Here is a 17,500-nt window from a genome sequence, read left to right as displayed (position 1 = left end):
GTTCTTCTGCATTACATTATTTTATATGTGCAATGAACTACACTTAAATTGAAGAAAAAAGTAAAACTGTAGTAGTAATAAACTAGTAGCATATGCAGTAGTATCAGTGGAGGCAGTAGTAGTAATTTTAGCATCCGCAGCATTAATAGTTGTAGCTTTTGCAGATGCAGCAGGTGTAGTAGCACTAAACATAGTTGGACTATTTTAAGTGGCAATATTCTTTCTAGTAGTTGCAGCAGTAGTGAGAGTAACAGTAGTTGCAGTACTATTTGCTATAATAGTTCTTGTAGTGGAATTTAAAGTAGTTAACCCTTTAACAAGCATCCTCAATCCCTTTGAAAACAAACATAAGCTTAGGCTTTCCTGCAAGCTCAGACTTTGTAGTTTCTTCGGGAAAGAGGAGTCAGAATAATTGAGCATTACAGTATCAGAGTAACTGAAGCTTAATCACGTTGGTAGAAGACAGATACCAAGATTACTCAGATTGGAGCTCTGTGGCTTTCTGTTGAGGTTTCACAGTGAAAATACCCAAACTTGGAAACCACATATGGATCTCCCCAGAATATTGTACTTTGGGAACCATTTACGATGTTACAAAATGACCAACATCAATCTATATCGTTGTTTCACTTTCAAATTAGACATGAGTTGACCTGATAGGCTGAAATATCACTTTTTTAACAATGTTGTAATGTTTAAAAGGCTTGTATTGACTCAAGGGCGGTGTAGTTAAGGCAGTTCAAAAAGTACATGAACACGGCTGGGGTGCTGGGGTGTAGTTGGTGGTTACTAGGGTATGTCCAAGTAGTTGCAAGGGTGTACAAGGTGGTTCTATATTGGCAACAAACAAGCTTACCATTTCTCCTAGCCTTGGATGACCTCTTGACTTTAGCCTTAGTGCGTGTGCCAGGTCCTTCTAAGTGAAGAGAAGAGAAACCCCATGATATATACACAGACTGAGTCATAACCTACTGTACACTTCATGCCAAAAAGTCAAAGGCTATAGATGATCACACTACATACCATCTGAGTCATCATCAGGTCTCCCCTTCTGGCTTCTGGATAGCTCTGTAACAGAAGGAAATGAACATCAGATATTATCAGCTACATCCATATTGGTCAGTGGAAAAGGTGATTGATTATCACAGCAAACATTATTTACTTCTTGAACAAACTTAGCAGTCACCTAATGCATCCTGGTCACTTCAAAATACCACTGTAGCAACCACCTGATAAACCCAGGGGCAAACATGTGCACTTACACCTCTTGCTGTTACCCATTAACTGCTCTGCTTTTACACCGCTCGCTCTGATGCCGACATACACTTGATCTGCTCCAGTTCCACACGCACCTCTCAATAAATTCTCTCTTCTTAAATACGTTTTTTTAATATTCTTTTTATATTTTTTGAATTTATGTTGTGTATACTTTGCTATACTGCTACACACCACAACACTAAAATTCCCTTTCTCTGACTACCTATTTGCCAATAAATCTGATTCTGATGTTCCATATCTACTACAATATGATCTAGAATTCATACCAGGTCAAACATAAGCCTTGTGACAATAAGTCACCCCACTGTGCATCAGAACTCAAACATGCAACGTCTAGGGAAACCTACAATATTACAAATGAAATAGGTAAATAATAGCTTACAATAATACTGGTAATTACAAATTCTGGACATCGGGCCAGGAAAAACCATCTTCTTGCCAATAGGTTTCAGGCCTCTTGTGGCAAAACATTTTAACTTGAACCCTGACCTCTATTATAATTACTTGCATACCATCTTGTTCTTGCCTAGGAGATGCCTCTACCATGATACGCTCTGAAGTACGCCCTTGGTTGGGTTTGTTAGACAAAGCCACTGTAATGACAACAACCCGTCTGGCTAAACTATTCACGTATTCAGCTCTGTACCTGCTCGCCTTAGCCTGTCGTAGCCTACTCTGGGCTCTACAGTTTCCCCCCTGCTCTGCACAGCAGCCAACAACCCGGTTCTGCATCTAGTCTTCCAGTCTGCCTCGCTCTTCTCTGGCTCAATAGCCGATCCCTTCAACCATGTAATAAATATTCCTCTTTTTCTAACTCCAGTCTCCTCCCTCACTTAGGGTGTACTCACACTAGGCAATCCGTTCTGTGCTCAAGTATGTTTAAACCCCAAAGTCTGGTTCGTTTGACCAGTGTGATCGCTCCGTTCCGTGCCCGGACACGGTACATTAAACTGTGCCCGGGCCCGCTTGAAGAGGTGGGCTCGGGCACAGTTAGGTTGGACTCCGGCTCGGAACTCGGACATGATCTCCACTGTGCCATTCGAGAGAGAGTGCTTTTTTTATTTTCAAAAGAGTGACTTAAACATGCTTTGATTATTCACTCTTAATTACTATCACAGCTTTAAAGCTAAAAAAAATGACATTTAGGCCAGCCCTAGTGTAAATGTGGTTCCATCAAGTTATCAGATATAAAGGTTTAATGTCACACCCACAAAAGTGTGGTACAAATTATTAGTATACAATCATTTGATACATACCAGCTCATTTTCTTGCTCTCTTTCTTTCCATTATCTGTGAAACAAACAATTGTATTTAAGCAAGATCACCACTATGAATGTCATCAATTAATTTAAATTAGTATACTTGTATCTATGTAAATGGCAATGTTGAGGTTATAACTAATAACCCTAACATGACAGCCACAGAATTGCATTAACTATTGCTAGTATAACTTACATAATTAATGTGACTTGTGTAAATGTGTTTCATCCAGGATATTTTGGCTAATTGCTCCGACATATACTCAGCAAAAAAAGAAACGTCCTCACTTTCAACTGCTTTAATTTTTAGCAAAACTTAACGTGTAAAGATTTGTATGAACATAAAAGATTCAACTACTAAGACATAAACTGAACAAAGTTTCACACATGTAACTAACAGAAATGAAAAAATGTGTCTGGAACAAAGGGGGGTCAAAATCCAAAGTAACTCAGTATTTAGTGTGGCCACCAGCTGCATTAGTGAGGGCTAGGGTCATGCACCCCAGAAATGTCCAGGAACTTGCAGGTGCCTTGGTAGAAGAGTGGGGTAACATCTCACAGCAAGAACTGGCAGATCTGGTACAGTCTATGAGGAGGAGATGCACTGCAGTACTTAATGCAGCTGGTGGCCACACAAGATACTGACTTACTATGGATTTTGACCCCCCTTTGTTCAGAGACACATTTTCCACTTCTGTTACTCACATGTGTGTGAAACTTTGTTCAGTTTTCAAGGATGAAATGCACCATTGGTCAGACAACACAAGCAGGTTGAGTCAGTGCAAAACACAAAAACAATCTGTTTTTTATATCAAAACAGAACAAAAATATAAAATCCACAAACTGTAGAAGCTAGAATCTGCTAACTTTAGGCATTTATGCTTGAAAAATAACTAAAGTTAGAACAATTCATTGATAATCAAGATAGTTGGACAATCATTCCCCCACTCCCAAAAAACTCTTTTCATTCTGTTCGCCTCTTAATTTTATTCAAGTAACAGCTCAGCCTAGTTTAAATAAAAATAAAAATGTCTTACCTGGGTTAATAATCTGTTGCTTTCCTGCTGTTGTTTTCGCCTCTTTAAATCTCCTAGCACATGTGCAGCTGCTCCCTGAGTCTCTGCAGCCTGCGTAAAACACCTCCGTCATGTTTCTGACGATGCATTTAGGTCCACTGGGAGAGTGCACAACTGTACTCCATGTTGTACAGTTATGGAAATTTTACAAAATGTTTCAACTCCAAAATAGAGTCAACAATGATTACAAAAAATAGAGTTTTTACTACAACATAGCGTAGCTTCAGCAGTTCTCCATTTTAGTATGAAATTCTGTATCTTCAGTCAGGGACAGTGAAGCCAGGAATTCCCATGTCCCTTGAATGCAGCATTAGCAGCAAAAAAAAGTTTGCAGTGCAGGTGTTTAATTGATCTCCCCTCCCCCTCCCTGTGTGGCCTCATGTCAGCCTCTCCTCACACACAGGCAGCAGAGCCTGGATTCAGTTTGAGCCATATCTCAACACACCTTTACACTTTATTTTACACTATTTATTTTTTTTACTGGGAATATTACTGTTTTACATTAAATTTGAAATCAAAATCATTTTAAACATAAATGCATGTAACATAAATTTAAATAATATTGGAGAGATTTTGATACAGTGGTTTTAATATTTTGATATCACTTCCTAAATTCAGAAAACAAGACCTGAGAATCAAGTTAATTTGAAGAGAGTTTGGTGCTGTGGTTAAGTGCTTGATTGTTCTCCCCTCCCCCACCTGACATGTGCTCCTTGGCTGCCCTCGCTGTGACCTTTCAGACACACAGGCTGCAGAGCTTGGATTCAGTTTGAGCAATATCTCAGCACACCTTTACACTTTATTTTACGCAGTTTTTTGCCTTGCCTTTATTTTTAATTGAGGTTATAACATTTTTATATCACTATGTCACAATAGTTGTACAAAATCATGTTTAACATAAATGCATGTAAGGTAAATGTAGATAATATTTAAGAGGCTCTCATACTGTGGCTTTACTGTTTTGATATCACTTCATTGCTGGACTATCTAACATCAGAAAACAAGACCTAAGGTTCAAGTTTATTTGAAGAAAGTTTGGTGCTGTAGTTAGGTGCTTCACTGTTCTCCCCTCCCCCACCTGCGTGTGTGTCATCTCCTCAGCTGCCCTGGCTGTGACCTTTCAAACAGAGACACAGGCAGCATGAGAAATATCCCAACAATACTTTCTTTACACTTTATTTTATACTATTTATTTTTAATTGAGCACATTGCAAGTTTTACACATATACTTTTTTTTGTGTGTGTGTATATATATATATATATATATATATACACACACACACACACACATACACATATATACACAGTAAATGTTGGCTTAACATGGCTTAACATGTGCCCTTCATTCAAACAGTATTCCCCTATGATTATTCCCCTATGGCAACAGCCTCTTAACAGCAGGATAATGCCCCATTCATTTTTTTAATTTCAGATAAGACTTATCTGAATCATTTAAGATTATTTTACTAAAAATGGTATGGTAACAGGGTTGAAATTCGAGTGACAGGGTAGAATGGCTAGATTACTCTTGATTGTAGAACATGACATCAATGTGACAAATAAATACTCAGGACCACAGGAGTGTTATATAATATATATTTTCATTTATCTTTTTGATAAAGGATTAACAGGATGAGGAGGAATGATTAAAATAAACATGTGAACAAGACCACTTAGTGGAGGTGCCTGAGATTTGCTTAAGCAACTTACTGACATCTTACAGGATCTTGGCAATGGATGGTTCTGTTTCAATCATTAGAGCCGCTCTGTATTTTCTGCTCACTGTTTGACTTCAATTGATCCTGTAGTTTCTGCACCTCCCTGTGTAATTTAGCTTTGGCAGCCCTCCTTTTTCTTCTCCCATGATCACATTGCCTAAAAGAAACATATGTATGTGTAAATATTTTGTCACTTAACCATTTCAACATCAGCAAAATAGACATTGCCAGCCATGAACTACAACAACATAAATTCTTCATTATTGATTTCTCAGTAGCAACTTATTTGAGGGTAGTTACCCATTAATTAATAGATACACATGTAGTAAGTAGCAACACATGGTGCATGGAGTGATACTTGATAGTCATAGAAAACATCATATCATCATATTGATAGCTATAATACTGTTTCATTGGTGAAAATGCATATATTGTAGATATCGGTGAGTACACTAAAGGAGGTGTAACAAATAGCTCTAACATCTATCTTAAATGGTGTTCACATGACAGTAAATATTGGGTCAATGGCCCTCATTTATGAAACGTGCGTACGACCAAAAACAGTTGTAGGATGGGCGTACGCCGATTCCTATGCAAAGCAAGGGATTTATGAATTTGAACGTGAGCGTAGGCTGCGATAAAATCTCACGTCTGGTCTGAACTCGTGTACGCAAGTTTTCGAGTCAGTGTGGACATGCGGTGCAGCATATAAAAAGTATAACAGGAGAAGGAGAAGTCATCAGTTGATCACTTATCAGCAATAGCAGATCTGGCTCTTTTAAAAGACCTCTATTCGTCGGTACAACAGTGCACACGTACGCACACGGGCCACGGTGGAGCGCCCCATCGGATTGCTTAAAGGCAGATAGCTCATGGTCTTGCATCAGCGGGGGGACACTACTATACACAGCAGAAAGAGTCTGCAACATAGTTTTAGCCTGTGGGATTCTGGAGCCAGATGACCCGATGCCCAGAGAGCAGTGTCCAGCACAGCCCCAACTGGGGCTATACGAATGAGACAGGATATTATTCCTCGCTTTTAAAAGGTATAGTGTTATGTTTGGCAATGATACTCAATACAGGAAACATGATGATGCACAACATTTTATTTATTCTTCAGGTTTTCGTTTCTCTTTTAAAGTGTCGTTAATGGCCACAAGTGAATGATTTATTTCTGCCATTGACCGAGTTATTTTGGCCTGTTTTTCCAGCCCCTCTGCTGTCAGGAGACAGGGTCGGGGTGGTGGTCCAGCACGGGGGGGGGGGCGGAGGACACACGCTCTCCCTCACAGCTGTTGCCTGGTTCTGACTCATGAAAAAAACACGAGTAAAATGAAAGACACTGCATAAACTCTGCTACTGTGTGTTTATTTAAATATAGGTACACCATGTAGGCCTAAGAGATTGCAGTATAAGCCTGTATATTACTATTAGGACTATAGCATACATATGTCAAGGATGTATAAATTAAATAAACTTCAGCTGGAGTCCGATTTACCACAGCAACACTGTTGACTGCATCAGTGATCTCTTTCTATTCAGCCTTCTTTCTCCAGCCTTTAATCCCAGTTCTCAGGCTGCCAAATAGTACACACGTTACTGCAAATGAACCTGTGACATCAGGGTTTCAATCTCCACCTCTGAAAAGTTCCGCTTCTCAGCCAGATTACGTCTCACCATGTTGTAAATTGTAGGGGCGAGGCCTCAAAACCCAGAATATATTGGGGCGTGACATATAAATTACGATCGTTTCCAGCCGTTGCATTTATCAATGTACGTCCATTCTTACGCTTTGATTGGTGTGATACGAACGTTTCATGAATCACACGTGAAGTCTGTCGTAAGAGGATTTCTGCGCTCATATCTGCGCTGGTTTCTACGTTGGGTTGATAAATGAGGGCCAATGTCTCTGTAATGCATACTTCAAAGTTCTTTCAGGATCAGTTGGCATCTTTAGCCTTATTTGTACAGTATTTGATGTACAGATGACAGGCTCCTCTGTAATGAAATGTAGTCTGTGGATTTGGACCATAATTATTTACTATATAAGTACTCCTAAAAATAAAAATCACTATGGAATATTCTTTCCCCATGTAGTTTTGGCCCAAACAAACCTATCAAGTAAAACTGACGTCTATTTCACTGTTCATTGTACAGATAGTTCCTTTACCTTTCTTTACTTAAACATATCTTCATGATCTGTGCTTACACTAACTTGCATTCCTCAATAACCTAAATGTCTGTCCTGACCTTGAAGTCCCAGGTTGAGAGCTGACTGGAGGATCAGGCCTTACTGGAGGCGTGTTTAATCCTTCAAGTACCTTTTTCCTAGCATTACTCCTCTTATGAGCTTCTTTTTACTTTTCTTGCTGGGCACACTGCATGCTCATCCTGCAGTCTTTTAGCCTTTTCTTCTTTCCTGTTTCTACATCTTTCCTCCACATCTTTCTTGTTTTCTACTGTACTGCTGTCTCCTCTGTTCATCAGCATAACACCTGCCAATATAGCAACTCATACAATATAGCGCTCAATGATGTGAATTAACTCAGTATATCAATTTACATGTTTAAAAAGCTCAACGTATTGAAAATGATCTGAACATGATCATCCAGGTAACCTTATCATGTTTCTTCTTCTCCTAATTGTGCCGTTGGAGAAGCTGCTGTTCTTGTGCCTCCAGTCTAAATTATGAATCTTCCTGCTAAATGCTCTCTCACCTATTTCTCCTAGTGACTTTTAGGAGCAACATATGAGAAACAGGTCATACAACACTGAATAAAAAAAAATAGCAACAGGGTTGCATTGGTTCGAGTGGTACACTCAGTCAAGGCTGAAAAGATTGGAACAATATCAACAATAGAATAGAGGACTTACCTTTGGTCTATTCTTGGTGTTAGAAAATGGCTTGATGATGTAATTTCTTCATGTGACTGAGTGTTTTTTCTCTTCCTCTGCCAGGTAAATAGATTTCGGTAACAAGATTGTGCGCATGTTGTGTTACATGAAAGTGATGTAACCATACTTTAAAACAAAAATGATTAAAACATACACGATTACATCCGAAACATAACAATACAATACACAATGTTTGCAAAGAGAGAAAGCCGACAGTAGGCTGTTTAACCAGGTGACATTTGCAGCTGTCCGTACCTTTATTACTTATTATATACATTTAAAACCTTAAACTGAAATTTCCTAAACTCTCAACAACTGAACAAATTAATCCTAATCAAAAGATCATTTAGTGGATTAAATAGTCACTTCATATTCAAAACAAACCCAAATGTGCACAAATCAAAACTCCTAAGACTCAGACTAAATAAAATAACTGTCAAAATTAACAGTAAATGTAGAAATGCCCAAATTATAAATTAAAATCTATATTCATACTTTAAATTTAGGTTTTCTTCCACTGTTTATCTATGCTCACTGCAGAAGTGAAACACTCATTATCCACTAAAATCTTCAGAAATTAAATAATGATCAGTTATTTAATGATAATGTGAATTATAAATGTATTTAATATGATTAATTGGGTGCATTTGTCATTAATATGTTTGTTCTTGAGTTAACAGGTTTTAATGTTTGAGATTTAGCTGATCACAGGCCTCTGTGAGTCACCCTGCAACTCTATCTGTCTCTCCCTCCTTTTCCCTCCACAGTGTAGCCATGTGACTGAAGTGACCAATCACAAAAATCTCTATCTGCCCCTCCCTCCTTTTCCCTCCACAGTGTAGCCATGTGACTGAAGTGACCAATCACAAAAATCCCCCAGCTAGGCAACGAGCCATCCAATCAGAAATATCCTACTTCTTCAGACTCCTCCTCCCAGGAGTACACGAGTGTGTACTATAGGGGGAGCTCACGATCACATGAGAAAACACCAATTTCCATAATTACTATTCCTGTGAGGACTTTTGCTGAAAATTACAGAGCATGAAGTTTATACCCTCAGGAGGCTATTTCAGCATTTTTTTTGTGAGGACCACCCAAAATGTCCTCACAACAAAAAATGTCCTCACAAAAAAGGTTGTTTGGTCCTCACAAGTATAGCAAAACCAACACACACACACACACACACACACATATACACACACACAGACACACACACACACACACACACACACAGACACACACACAGACACACACACACACAGACACACACACACACACACACACACACACACAGACAGACACAGATACACACACACACACAGACACACACACACACACGTCTCATTTAAACCTGACATGGATATTATGGGACCCACGTAACTCAAAAGTCTTGACTGTAAATCAAAGTCTCTAGTCTGCGTGTCTGTGTGTGTGTGTGTGTGTGTGTGTGTGTGTGTGTGTGTGTGTGTGTGTGTTTGTGTTGTGTGTGTGTGTGTGTGTGTGTGTGTGTGTGTGTGTGTGTGTGTGTGTTTATGTGTGTGTGTGTGTGTGTGTTTATGTCCTGTGTGTGTGTGTGTGTGTGTGTGTGTGTGTGTGTGTGTGTGTGTGTGTGTGTGTCTGTGTGTGTGTGTGTGTGTGTGTGTGTGTGTATCTGTGTCTGTGTGTGTGTTTATGTCCTGTGTGTGTGTGTCTGTGTGTGTGTGTGTGTGTGTGTGTGTGTGTGTATTTATGTCCTGTGTGTGTGTGTGTGTGTGTGTGTGTGTGTGTGTGTGTGTGTGTGTGTGTGTGTGTGTGTGTGTGTGTGTGTGTGTATTTATGTCCTGTGTGTGTGTGTGTGTGTGTGTGTCCCGTGTGTGTGTGTGTTTGTGTCCCGTGTGTGTGTGTGTGTGTGTGTGTGTGTGTGTTTATGTGCTGTGTGTGTGTGTGTGTGTGTGCGTGCGTGTCCATTTTCTTCCGACAAACATTAAAACAACAGTGTCAACAGCTGTTGTTATTGTCTTGACGTTACAGGAGCAGTGTGTCCTCTATCAGACACAGGACAGACACACAGCAGGGTTTCCACCATGTACACCCCGCACCCCCGAAAATAGCATTGTGGATTTACTGTCAGCTGTTTATCAGACCCCAGATGAGACAAGAAGCTAACGTTAGCAGTGTTTCCCACAGATTAGGAACACATTGTGGCGTGGGGGGGAGAATACCTATTGTGGTACTTTTCGTATCACGCCGTTGGATGCTGTCCTCTCCTACTTCAATGCCTAACACATCTCTCTCTCTCTCTCCCTCCCTGAGTCTGCCTTTCACTGGTAGAAGCCTGGACATATTGTAAACATATTAAAACCATAACTAATCCACTGGTGGGACTGTTGAGCTCTGTTTCAGACCGATACCTCCGGTTCAGGCTGCTCCTCGTCCTCAACACGGGCCTTTTTCAGTCTTGCGACTAATTAACTTTCTAAAGCAGACGCCATCTCTTGTTAGCTAAGAGTCTGGTCGGGGATTATCAATGATTTATGTATTACTGCATTCCTTAATATGCCAGGAATCATCAGGAATTGACGTGTTCATAGTCTGTCATTCGTGACCTCATACATGAACAACACAACTAAAGCATCAGGTACGTGGGCACATCATTATGAACTAGGAATTTCAGGAATTTTCTTCCTCTTCTTCGCCCAGAAAAAGAAAAACGAGATTGAAAAGAGCAAGAGACCGGCTACCGTAGCTGGAATACGTACTTTGAACTGCGTGGTGCGAGAGACATTTAAAGAAATGGACCAGCAGCTCCCGTGTCTCTGGACGGAGACCAGTGAAGGACATTAGAAGCTCTTTCCCGGTGATGGCTGAGCGTTACTGAGCAGCCTCCAACTGAGCTTGAAGACGTAGATGTGACGTGAGCAACCTGTCTGAAAGTTGGAAGTCTTCTGGTAGCTGTACCAAGAGAAATCTCAATCATTCCCAATCTAGCAGAGACGGAGAGCGTAGGTATATGTAAGGAGATAACATAGACACAGGCTCATTATTGATCACTAAAATGATAGTTAACATTAGTCATTACACTTAAACAGCTGATGGAAGTCCAAACTGCCTGAGAGCTTCTCCTGTACTATACGGCAACTCCTCTACTATGAGACAGGAAGTCTCGTGGTTATGACCCAATCGTTAGCCTATTGTTATAAAAACGTCTGCTACGGAGCCATAACGTGAGCTACAAGGTAATGGAGCCTTTTATACATTGTCGTGTTTCTTTAGAAATAAACAACGGACACATAGAGTCTTTAAACGCTTCAGATGTAAAGGTATTCTCTGTCAAAGTGACGTCAGAATGAATGGCAGTCAATGGGATGCTAACGGGATGCTAACAGGATGCTAACAGGAGGTGATGGCTTGGTAGCATCAACATGGCGCCGTAGGAGGTTGGAGCTCTGAAGTGAAGCTGACCCCCTCGCGTGGTGCGAGAGAGTTGATGTATTTATGATATATGATATATGATCTCAACGCCAGATGGGAGACATTCCCACACATTGGACCTTTTAAGCTTTTAGGGACAACTAGATAAATATCAAACTAACATGATGATGTTTCAGTGTCCTGTACGCAGCCTGGTTTAGGTTTAGGGAAATATGAGCATTTTACACACATTTGTTGAGGTTGTTTTGGCTGATATTGAGGGAACTATCCCGTGTTTAATCAGCTGTAACCATACCCAGCTGTCTGGATTCAGCTGCAGACATCTCCGTTGATATTTGATATTACTGAAGTCTTCTGAAGCTTTCAGTTTAGATATGCATGTTACCTAATAACGTGTTTCTGGATGACTGCAGTTGCTGTCCACACACAGACGCCATTTTCTTCTCCTCCTCCTCCTCCTCCTCCTCCTCCTCCTCCTCCTCTCTTTGCCTGGAGGATGCGGTTGCCGCAGTAACCAGACAATCCCCAGGGAGAGAGAGAGAGAGAGAGAGAGAGAGAGAGAGAGAGCGATGCATGCTGGGAGGGGGGTGGAGCAGGTGGTCGACTTTCTTTGTTCAGACACATGATGCACTTTTAATGTAAATACATGCAGCGTTTAATATATTATTAAGTCAGTCAAGGGGGGGGGAATGAGAGGGGGGAACGCCAGAGCAGGGGGAATGAGAGGGGGGAACACCAGAGCAGGGGGAATGAGAGGGAAACACCAGAGCAGGGGGAATGAGAGGGGGACACCAGAGCAGGGGGAATGAGAGGGGGAAACACCAGAGCAGGGGGAATGAGAGGGGGGAACACCAGAGCAGGGGGAATGAGAGGGGGACGCCAGAGCAGGGGGAATGAGAGGGGGAACGCCAGAGCAGGGGGGGAATGAGAGGGGAACGCCAGAGCAGGGGGAATGAGAGGGGGGAACGCCAGAGCAGGGAGCAGGGGGAATGAGAGGGGGGAACGCCAGAGCAGGGAGCAGGGGGAATGAGAGGGGGGAACACCAGAGCAGGGGGAATGAGAGGGGGAACGCCAGAGCAGGGGAGCAGGGGGGAATGAGAGGGGAACGCCAGAGCAGGGGGGAATGAGAGGGGGAACGCCAGAGCAGGGGGGAATGAGAGGGGGGAAACGCCAGAGCAGGGGGGAATGAGAGGGGGGAACACCAGAGCAGGGGGAATGAGAGGGGGGAACACCAGAGCAGGGGGAATGAGAGGGGGGAACACCAGAGCAGGGGGAATGAGAGGGGGGAACACCAGAGCAGGGGGAATGAGAGGGGGGAACACCAGAGCAGGGGGAATGAGAGGGGGAACACCAGAGCAGGGGGAATGAGAGGGGGAACGCTGTGATGAAGAGGAGCAGAGTCTTTGTCTTCCTGTTTCTCTTCACCGTCGTCTCATATCGGGGTCACCCGCATCAGATCGTCCGTCGCCATAGCAACTGCACCTTTTAATGCTCGTTTCACGTCTCCGTCTGATTCGTTATCCTCCCGGGAAATTCTTCCCCAGCATGCTTTGCCAGCGACTGCAGCAGTGAGCTGTGTGTGTGTGTGTGTGTGTGTGTGTGTGTGTGTGTCTGTGTGTGTGTGTGTGTGTGTGTGTGTGTGTGTGTGTGTGTGTCTCTGTGTGTGTGTGTGTGTGTGTGTGTGTGTGTGTGTGTGTGTGTGTGTGTGTGTGTGTGTGTGTGTGTGTGTGTGTGTGTGTGTGTGTGTGTGTGTGTGTCAGCTGAGGCAGAGAGAGACATCACTGGATGGAAATGTGTCACCATGGCGATGGTTGGGGGGGGATTGTATAATATGTGTGTCTGTCAGCAGGTTTCTGATGAGTAACACACACTGAAGGAGACCTTCACACACATTTCTCCTCCTCTCTCTCCTCCTCTTCCTCTCTCTCTTCCTCTCTCTCTCCTCTCTCTCCTCCTCTTCCTCTCTCTCTTCCTCTCTCTCTCCTCTCTCTCTCCTCTTCCTCTCTCTCTCCTCTCTCCTCTCTCTCTCTCCTCTCTCTCCTCCTCTCTCTTCCTCTCTCTCCTCCTCTCTCTTCTCTCTCTCCTCTCTCCTCCTCTCTCTCTCCTCTCGCTCCTCCTCCTCTTCCTCTCTCTCTTCCTCTCCCTCCTCCTCCTCTTCCTCTCTCCTCTCCTCCTCTCTCTCCTCCTCTCTCTCTTCCTCTCCCTCCTCCTCTTCCTCTCTCTCTTCCTCTCCCTCCTCCTCCTCTTCCTCTCTCCTCTCCTCCTTTCTCTCCTCCTCTCTCTCTTCCTCTCGCTCCTCCTCCTCTTCCTCTCTCTCTTCCTCTCTCTCTCCTCTCCTCCTCTCTCTCCTCCTCTCTCTCTTCCTCTCTCTCCTCCTCTTCCTCTCTCTCTCCTCTCCTCCTCTCTCTCCTCCTCTCTCTCCTCCTCCTCTTCCTCTCTCTCTTCCTCTCCCTCTCTCCTCTTCCTCTTCCTCTCCTCCTCTCTCTCCTCTCTCTCTCCTCCTCCTCTTCCTCTCTCTCTTCCTCTCCCTCCTCCTCCTCTTCCTCTCTGGGCAGCAGATGGCTCCCAGCGAGTGTCTGATCGACTCTCTCTCTGTGTTTCTGTCTGTTAGATAACCAGTTATCTAACTTTATCCTGAGGCTGTTTCCATCTCTCTGTTTCCATCTCTCTGTTTCCATCTCTCTGTTTCCATCTCTCTGTTTCCATATATATAATATAATATATATAGGCTATATATAAATGCTGAAATGTAGTGAAGAGTCAATATATTTTTTATAAATGTGTGGTCTGGTTAGTGATATAGGTCAATAGGTTGTTGATGAAATAACGTATAATTAATGAGAAAATGATGACTGTGAGCAGAACAGAGCTGCTGTCGGCTGCTGCTCCTGTGCTCATTCACGCATTGTTATCATTATATGCATCGCATGTCTCACAGATAACTGTGTACGAGCAGTGTGGACAGGATCACTGTGTGTGGGTGTGAATCAGGCTGGTTAAAGCCTTCCCCTCTGTGTCCTGCAGGAGGCGCTACGCTGTGTAAAGATGGCCGCCGTGGCTTCCTACGACCAGCTGGCCCACCAGGTGGAGGCGCTCCGCAAGGAGAACTCACACCTGAGGAGAGAACTGGAGGACAACTCCCAACACCTGTCCAAACTGGAGACAGAGACCTCCGGCATGAAGGTCTGTCTCTCTGTCTGTCTGTCTGTCTGTATCTCTATCTGTCTGTCTGTCTCTCTCTCTCTCTTTGTCTGTCTGTCTGTCTGTCTGTGAGTCTGTGTGTGTGTGTGTGTGTGTGTGTGTGTGTGTGTCTCTGTGTGTGTGTGTGTGTGTGTGTGTGTGTCTGTCTCTCTGTGTGTCTCTCTGTGTATCTCTTGTCTGTCTGTGTGTGTGTGTGTGTGTGTGTGTGTGTGTGTGTGTGTGTGTGTGTGTGTGTGTGTGTCTGTCTGTCTGTCTCTCTGTGTCTGTCTGTCTCTCTCTCTGTCTGTCTGTGTGTGTGTGTGTGTCTGTCTGTCTGTCTGTCTCTCTGTCTGTGTGTGTCTGTCTGTCTGTCTCTCTGTCTGTCTGTGTCTGTCTGTCTGTCTGTGTCTGTCTGTCTCTCTGTCTGTCTGTGTGTGTCTGTCTGTCTGTCTCTCTGTCTGTCTGTGTGTGTCTGTCTGTCTGTCTGTCTGTCTGTGTGTGTGTGTGTGTGTGTGTGTGTCTGTCTGTCTGTCTCTCTGTGTCTGTCTGTCTCTCTCTCTGTCTGTCTGTGTGTGTGTGTGTGTGTGTGTGTGTGTGTGTGTGTGTGTGTCTGTCTGTCTGTCTGTCTCTCTGTCTGTCTGTGTGTGTCTGTGTGTGTCTGTCTGTCTGTGTCTGTCTGTCTGTCTCTCTGTCTGTGTCTGTCTGTCTCTCTGTCTGTCTCTGTGTGTGTGTGTCTGTCTGTCTGTCTCTCTGTCTGTCTGTGTCTGTCTGTCTCTCTGTCTGTCTGTCTGCTCTGTGCAGGAATACATGTTCATTTAAATGCTTGTGTTTATAAACCTGCTAACTGACCTGCTGCCTGAATCTAAAGTCAACTACATGTTTCTGAAAATAATCACGACACAGAAAGAGAGAAAAATCTCCTGCTAAGACCCAAAGCTGCTGCACATACATCCTCTCAACACACACACACACACACACACACACACACACACACACACACACACACACAGACATACACACACACACACACACACACACACACAGACACACAGACACACACACACACACACACACACACACACACACACACACACACACACACACACACACACACACACACACACACACACACACACACACACACACACACACACACACACACACACACACACACACACACAGACGCTCTTTTCCTTCCAAAGCTGCTACACATTAATCCTCTCAACACACACACACACACACACACACACACACACACACACACACACACACACACACACACACACACACACACACACACACACACACACACACACACTCCCTTCCAAAGCTGCTGCACATTAATCCTCTCAACACACACACACACACACACACACACACACACACACACACACACACACACACACACACACACACACACACACACACACACACACACACACACACACACACACACACACACACACACACACATTCACGTCAGCAGCTGGATTATCAGAACGGAGTTTGAGTTGCTTGTCAGCATTGTCAACATTTCCGTCTCTTTTCTAAAGGACCCGTGAATAACATTCATCCATCCATACATCTACGTCCGCTTATCCGGGGTCGGGTCGCGGGGGTAGCAGCTCCAGCAGGGGACCCCAAACTTCCCTTTCCCGGGCTACATTAACCAGCTCTGACTGGTGGATCCCGAGGCATTCCAAGGCCAGGTTGGAGATATAATCCCTCCACCTAGTCCTGGGTCTTCCTCGAGGCCTCCTCCCAGCTGGACGTCCCTCCACCTAGTCCTGGGTCTTCCCCGAGGCCTCCTCCCAGCTGGACGTCCCTCCACCTAGTCCTGGGTCTTCCCACAGGCCTCCTCCCAGCTGGACGTCCCTCCACCTAGTCCTGGGTCTTCCCCGAGGCCTCCTCCCAGCTGGACGTCCCTCCACCTAGTCTTAGGTCTTCCCTGAGGCCTCCTCCCAGCTGGGACGTCCCTCCACCTAGTCCTGGGTCTTCCCCGAGGCCTCCTCCCAGCTGGACGTCCCTCCACCTAGTCCTGGGTCTTCCCCGAGGCCTCCTCCCAGCTGGACGTCCCTCCACCTAGTCCTGGGTCTTCCCTGAGGCCTCCTCCCAGCTGGACGTCCCTCCACCTAGTCCTGGGTCTTCCCCGAGGCCTCCTCCCAGCTGGACGTCCCTCCACCTAGTCCTGGGTCTTCCCACAGGCCTCCTCCCAGCTGGACGTCCCTCCACCTAGTCCTGGGTCTTCCCCTGAGGCCTCCTCCCAGCTGGACGTCCCTCCACCTAGTCCTGGGTCTTCCCACGAGGCCTCCTCCCAGCTGGACGTCCCTCCACCTAGTCCTGGGTCTTCCCCGAGGCCTCCTCCCAGCTGGACGTCCCTCCACCTAGTCCTAGGGTCTTCCCCTGAGGCCTCCTCCCAGCTGGACGTCCCTCCACCTAGTCCTGGGTCTTCCCCGAGGCCTCCTCCCAGCTGGGACGTCCCTCCACCTAGTCCTGGGTCTTCCCGAGGCCTCCTCCCAGCTGGACGTCCCTCCACCTAGTCCTGGGTCTTCCCACAGGCCTCCTCCCAGCTGGACGTCCCTCCACCTAGTCCTGGGTCTTCCCCGAGGCCTCCTCCCAGCTGGACGTCCCTCCACCTAGTCCTGGGTCTTCCCCGAGGCCTCCTCCCAGCTGGACGTCCCCT

General features: G+C 44.7%; 1 long non-coding RNA gene across 1 annotated transcript; it reads right to left on the bottom strand.

The window, feature by feature from the left end:
• Nucleotides 1-326: 326 nt before the first annotated feature.
• LOC144513929 (uncharacterized) lies at nt 327-3,769 on the bottom strand. The gene is made up of 3 exons (XR_013501208.1): nt 3,575-3,769; nt 2,535-2,568; nt 327-1,068 (listed from the first exon to the last, which is right to left on the bottom strand). It is a non-coding gene; the product is annotated as an uncharacterized LOC144513929 (long non-coding RNA).
• Between the last annotated feature and the right edge of the window lie 13,731 nt (nt 3,770-17,500).

Source organism: Sander vitreus, unplaced genomic scaffold (assembly GCF_031162955.1).
Source record: "Sander vitreus isolate 19-12246 unplaced genomic scaffold, sanVit1 ctg381_0, whole genome shotgun sequence".
Lineage (NCBI taxonomy): Eukaryota > Metazoa > Chordata > Actinopteri > Perciformes > Percidae > Sander > Sander vitreus.
Note: the sequence above shows the minus strand (reverse complement) of the source record. Positions and strands in the feature narration are given on the sequence as shown.